At 46.2% G+C, this 5,749-nt stretch overlaps 1 long non-coding RNA gene across 1 annotated transcript; it reads right to left on the reverse strand.

Moving 5' to 3' along the window:
• Positions 1–2,899: 2,899 nt before the first annotated feature.
• LOC129200853 (uncharacterized) lies at positions 2,900–5,209 on the reverse strand. Its single transcript, XR_008575131.1, has 3 exons — positions 4,884–5,209; positions 4,316–4,381; positions 2,900–3,965 (listed from the first exon to the last, which is right to left on the reverse strand). It is a non-coding gene; the product is annotated as an uncharacterized LOC129200853 (long non-coding RNA).
• Positions 5,210–5,749: the final 540 nt, after the last annotated feature.

The following is a 5,749-nucleotide window of genomic DNA, read 5'->3' on the forward strand; positions in this document are numbered from 1 at the left end:
GGAAGGGAAGGGGGGAGGAGGAGGAGGAGGAGGAGGAGGAGGCGGCGGCTGAGATTTAATTGGATCCCTCAGGCTGCCTGAGGAGCGTCAGGAGCCGAGATCAGCTCCAGGTGAAGCTCCGGCAGGGCGCAGCGAGGGCACGGAGCCGTGTTGGGGTCCCGTGCAAGCGCTGGTGGGGAGAGGGGTGGGCGCCCGGCTGCGCGGGGCCGGATGGGACGGGGAGCCTTTGCTCCGGGACTCGGGGAAGTCTTGAATTTTCAGTGGAGCTCCAAAGCGCAGAAACGCTCCCTGTGAGCGGCGGCAGCGCGGCGCCGGGCGGGGGGCACCGGCAGCTCGCCGCGGTCAGCTGCCTGCCCTCGGGCTCGGAGGCTTTGCAATTCGCGTGCAAGCATTGCGGACGCTTCAGGAAGAAGCTGGGGTTTGGCCTAAAACGTGATCCCGGTCAGCGTTTCCACATCGTCCTCTTTGCTTTCTCATTGTTAAAAGCAGGAGTAAAAAGTGGGAGTAAACTTCTAGCGTTGGTTTTGGAAACCAGGGGCTGGACTCTTCTGCTTTTGCAGAATTTCCATAAGCCCTGCAGTGCCTGCTGGCCTCGAGGCAAAGCTGAGAAAAAACAGGATTATACCAGGCAAAACTGGAAATAATAATAGCTAAGGGTTGCCAGCATTCCCCCCCTAGGGAGGGGCTATGTTCCCTGCTGTTGGAGAATGTTGCTAGGTGAAGCTGTCTTAGGGATGATAAGGAGAGAGAGAGAGGAGGGAGAGAGGCTAGAGGATCTCTAAAGGCCCTTTCCATCACAGAGGTATGTGATGCTAGGATTAGCCCTCCAGTCCCTGTCAAGTGGCCAGTGGCTTCCTTGGGTGGCCCCTGGGCTAGCCCCCCTGAATAGGGTGGCCCCTGGGCTAGCCCCCCTGACTGCCTCAAGTCTTGCAGTAGGCTACAGCAGTGCACTGCTGGAACAGCATCTGCAAGCTGGCCAGCATTCACCTGTGAATGAAAGAGTACTTCCATGCTGGAGGGAGTAATGACTTTTTAACATTAATTAAGAGATTTCATCTGTTGGAAATAATGTGAGGAGAAAGGGAGAAGAGTTACCTTTAAAAAATCCAACAAATAATCTTAACCCTGGTATAGGGTTTGTATAATGTTGTCAGTGCTCTGGCTTGATTTAAAGTACTGATTCAAATGGCTAATTGAAGCAAAATGCTTAACATAAAAAAAAAATAAAGTTATCTTGAGGTACACCCCCCCACCACCACACCCCCACTACAATTTTCCACCGAGATCCCCACCAACTAAAAGCCTTAGAGCCACTACCGATGAGCAACACTACATAGGACAAAACAGAAAGATACTGCCTACTAAGTAATGCTGCTGTCACAAAAAAGACAGTCTGTAAGATCAAGGAATATCCTTTATTATACTGCTGTAGTTAGGAAACAAGAGACCCGCTTCTGAGTGTGTAAACCTTCCTTCAGGTTCCTGCAAATCTTCTCACTCAAAAGAAAATCATAGGCTTGCATTTCTAAAAGGATGTTTTTCCCAATGATGTCTTCTGGCCTAATAAAATATATTGCCTTTCACCACACCCCTGCTCTTGTTTATAGCAATAACTTGGTTGATTGACAGCTATAAGCAACTCTGCTACTGCAACAAGGTTAAACTCCACAGCACTTACCCACAGTTCAGCTGCAGCTGGGCAGGCATTGCAACTCCAGAAGCCTTGCATCCTTCAGAAATAGTTCTCAAAGAATCCCGTGCAAAGATCTCCAGAAACAGGACAGAAAGTGATGGTGGGAAAAGGAACACACAAGCCAGGTACACGTCCAGTGCTTGTGACTGTTGTAGCAATTGCACACTTGGTATTCACAAATTTACATGGCATTGCCGTGAGCCTGTAACCAGCCTCTTGGCCTGCTCCAAACCTACCCTTTTTCACCAGCTTTTCACAGGGTTGTGAGCTAATCTGATTGGGGTAACATAGCATTTTTCTCTCAGTGACATCATACAATTTGGCTTACCTGTGTTTCTAATGATGAGGATATCCCCTCAAAGGCTCTCAGGAAAATTGACATCACGGCACTTAAAGGGTGGACACGCAGGAGCCTTTGTGGGTTTTGTGGGGGTTTTGGCTGTTTTTCTTGGCATGCTTGTTTTTAAAGTGTTCCTCTCTACAGCTAATCTATGGTGCTCATATGGTATGAATAAATCTGCCCTGCTTCTTCACAGGAGACTCCAATTTTGCTTTACAGCAAGTGATTGAATCTGCTATAGAAAAGTCCAACCACCTTCTGCATAGCAAAGGATAAGAAAGTAGGGGGCTTTGTGGCATCTGAATAATCCAAATAACAATTAAAAAATATATTATCAGTAGGTTCCTTCAGATATTCACTGTGAAGTTAGTTCCTGTCATGATCATTATTTTGTGTTTTTGTAAGTGTTTTACAGGAGAAATATAAGGCACAGCTAATTTTGATAGCAACATGTAGCGCAACGATCACATGCTACACGCCTGGTAAACTCAAGTAGAAGGCCCTTGTAAAGGAATATCAGGCTGCCGATGCTGAGCAAAATAAATGTCCTTTTCAATCAGTCCAATTTTTAAAAGCTACAAATAGTTTAAAGCAGAGAAAAGAGCAGTGAATGTGTATAATGGAACAATTACACAGTTCTTCAGGTTCACGATGTGCTCTTTTCCTACCAAAAAAAAAAAAAATACATCACCAATGCTATCTAGGATATCTAGATAGAAAAAAAAAAGTTTTGCAGAAAGTATGGTTCCTGTTATTTAAGTGTCAACATTAGATTCATCCACTGTGGTGGTGGATGTCAGGCCTTAATATGCACAGTATATTGGGAGGCAATTAATCACAGTAAAACACTCAAAAATAACGAGATGGCAGATTTGATTTTATTTTTATTAAAAAATAAACATGGATGTTGCCCTTCTTCCAGTTTAGCTGAGACAAGCTGGAATATCTCTATTCATTCTAATTACAATAACATGATAAGAATTAAGGGGGGGGAAGCTCTATTTTGACAATGTGGAACACAGTCTAAAAGGAAATTTGGGAAAAAGACCAAGTGGCACATTTAGACCAATCTTGCTGAACAGAGGGCAATTCAACATCCATAGACAAGATAGTATCACTCAAGATGAGGTTTTGCCCCCTTGCTACACTTTCTCTGGAACGTGTGGAGATCCAACCTTGCCGTGCATCGCTCCATTAGCCACGCACAACGCTCCTCAGACCAGCCAGGCAGCAGGAAAATTTCTAGAGCTGCCAGTGGGATATTGAGGTGTAGTGTCACTTGCAAAAGCCCCCTTCCCATTAGCTTTCCACACCAATCCAATTGCACCGCACAGGCAAAGTCAACTTCAGCCCTTACCCTACACCTAACTCGTACCTGTCCAACACTTCAACTGACAACTCTCCAAAACCTACCTACAAACTCTCCACATCTCATCCTTCGCTCTAAACTGCTCTCCCTACTATGTATCTCATAGACAAGCCTTCACAAAGCCACTCATCCTGCAATAATACTCTGACATCAAACACCTGCACCGCAACTTCCGCAATAATACGCCAACACCAACCAACTCCAACACAAAAAACTTCACCTGAAGATTCCACCCTACACTAACTGCTGACAAACACACACTGTCGTCACCAAAGCCAAACATTGCAACAACTAGCGCAAAGTTAAAATTGCATGTGCAGCGCAATATTGTCGGTGTGAGTTAATGCAGAGGTGGGCTTGGAAGTTGCAGTGTACACCCTATGGCTTAATACAGCATTTTATTGGGGGATCTGTGTTCTCCCTGGGAGAAGGGTATAAGCAGAGGCCTTTTTAAAGGCAAGACGGGAACGGTTCTGCAGGTCTCTGAAGCGGAGAGTAAGAAATTTTATCTGGGTTCTGGCGCAGGATCTTCTTGTGCGCTTGCTTTTCTGTCCAATCAGGTGCTGCTGGGGAGAGAGAGAAAGAGAGGGAGAGAGAAGTATTTAGGACAGGATTCACAACCTCAACAGCCCTGTCCCAAGCACAGTTAACCCAAGCCTGCGGGCATCCCGAGAGGCCTGATAAGATTTACGCTACTCTATCCCCCCTCCAAAAGCCTGGCAATTAACAGAATCGCACAGCAAATATTTCTTGAGGAGGCACCCAAAGTGTTTGTGTTCTTTTTCAGGCAGATGCTAGTGCAAGAAGATCGCAAATACTCTGAAAAACTACCAGGATGGTAAAAAATAACATCTTGAAAAGGGAAAGGACCGGGTGATGTTTCTTCTCATCAGCTCACGCATTTCCACCTTACCCGAACCTCCTACGGTGTTGAACAGGAAACGTGCAGCTTGGATGCAGAATTCCTGGTATTCCAAACCTGGGGAAGAAAGGAAGAAAAACATGAGACTGAGCCTAAAGTGGGACGCTGCTCATAATCTGAAAATACCAAAAAAAGGGATGAGGAGCTAACGCCCTTACTTGGAGAGCTCTCAAAGTCTGCCTGTTAAGGAAAAGAAAAAGAAGAAGAGAAAAGAAGACAGGAGCCCCAAAGAATATTCACAGAAGAGAAAGCAGTACGTAAAAACATAGCTTACATCATGCAGACAGGGAGAGATCAGGAGTTCAAAAGCAAAGCCCAGCGATCTAACGAAAATTAAAATCCAGACCAGAAGACAGTAGAAGTGCCAAGAGGTGGTACTGATGGGCTGGACCATGAATTTCCCAAGAACTTAAGCTGGGATGTCACAAAGGAAAATTCTAGGGAGTGAAAAGACAACGATACAGGACCATTTGAAAACACACGCTCCCATCAACCAAGAAGCTAGCAAGACAGCCTGGTAGCCAAAGGACACAAGACCAAATGCTACACCCAGACTTACATGGAGGGCGTCAACACTCTTGACTCAAAGTTCCACCACCTTCCTCTTCTGTCTTGATCCCTCTTGACTCGAAGGTCCACCTCAGTCGTCTTCTTTCTTCATCCCTCTTGACTCGAAGTTCCACCACCTTCCTCTTCTTTCTTCATCCCTCTTGACTCGAAGTTCCAATACCTTCCTCTTCTTTCTTCATCCCTCTTGACTCGAAGGTCCGCCTCCGTCGTCTTCTTTCTTCATCCCTGTTGACTCAGAGGTCCACCACCTTCCTCTTCTTTCTTCATCCCTCTTGACTCGAAGTTCCCCCACCTTCCTGTTGGTTTTTAATCCCTCTTGACTCGAAGTTCCAATACCTTCCTCTTCTTTCTTCATCCCTCTTGACTCGAAGGTCCACCACCTTCCTCTTCTTTCTTCATCCCTCTTGACGCGAAGTTCCAATACCTTCCTCTTCTTTCTTCATCCCTCTTGACTCCAAGGTCCAGATCCGTCGTCTTCTTTCTTCATCCCTCTTGACTCCAAGGTCCAGATCCGTCGTCTTCTTTCTTCATCCCTCTTGACTCGAAGGTCCACAACCGTCGTCTTCTTTCTTCATCCCTCTTGACTCGAAGGTCCACCACCTTCCTCTTCTTTCTTCATCCCTCTTGACTCGGAGCTCCACATCCGTCGTCTTCTTTCTTCATCCCTCTTGATTCGAAGGTCCACATCCGTCGTCTTCTTTCTTCATCCCTCTTGACTCGAAGGTCAACATCCGTCGTCTTCTTTCTTCATCCCTCTTGACTCGAAGGTCCACATCCGTCGTCTTCTTTCTTCTTTGCTCTTGACTCGTAGGTCCACCTCCGTCGTCTTCTTTCTTCATCCCTCTTGACTCGAAG

The sequence above is a fragment of the Grus americana genome, unplaced genomic scaffold (genome assembly GCF_028858705.1).
Source record: "Grus americana isolate bGruAme1 unplaced genomic scaffold, bGruAme1.mat scaffold_569, whole genome shotgun sequence".
NCBI lineage: Eukaryota > Metazoa > Chordata > Aves > Gruiformes > Gruidae > Grus > Grus americana.